The sequence below is a fragment of the Microtus ochrogaster genome, linkage group LG4 (assembly GCF_000317375.1).
Source record: "Microtus ochrogaster isolate Prairie Vole_2 linkage group LG4, MicOch1.0, whole genome shotgun sequence".
Classification (NCBI taxonomy): Eukaryota; Metazoa; Chordata; class Mammalia; order Rodentia; family Cricetidae; genus Microtus; species Microtus ochrogaster.
In genome coordinates, this window is record NC_022030.1 from 43,388,163 (window position 1) to 43,388,449 (window position 287).

At 65.2% G+C, this 287-nt stretch overlaps 1 protein-coding gene across 2 annotated transcripts in view; it reads left to right on the forward strand.

The window, feature by feature from the left end:
• The window catches only part of Idh1 (isocitrate dehydrogenase (NADP(+)) 1, cytosolic), a 19,670-nt gene that overhangs the window by 18,142 nt on the left and 1,241 nt on the right, over nucleotides 1-287 (forward strand). The window lies entirely within an intron of this gene.

Below are 287 nucleotides of genomic sequence, written 5' to 3' on the forward strand. Positions count from 1 at the left end.
TGTGTGCACCTGTGGCCCTGCTGCCCTGTGGATGTGTGCACCTGTGGCTCTGCTGCCCTGTGGATGTGTGCACCTGTGGCCCTGCTGCCCTGTGGGTGTGTGCACCTGTGGCTCTGCTGCCCTGTGGATGTGTGCACCTGTGGCCCTGCTGCCCTGTGGGTGTGTGCACCTGCGGCTCTGCTGCCCTGTGGGTGTGTGCACCTGTGGCTCTGCTGCAGGCTGCCGTGTGCATGTGTGCACCTGTGGCTCTGCTGCCCTGTGCATGTGTGCACCTGTGGCTCTGCTGC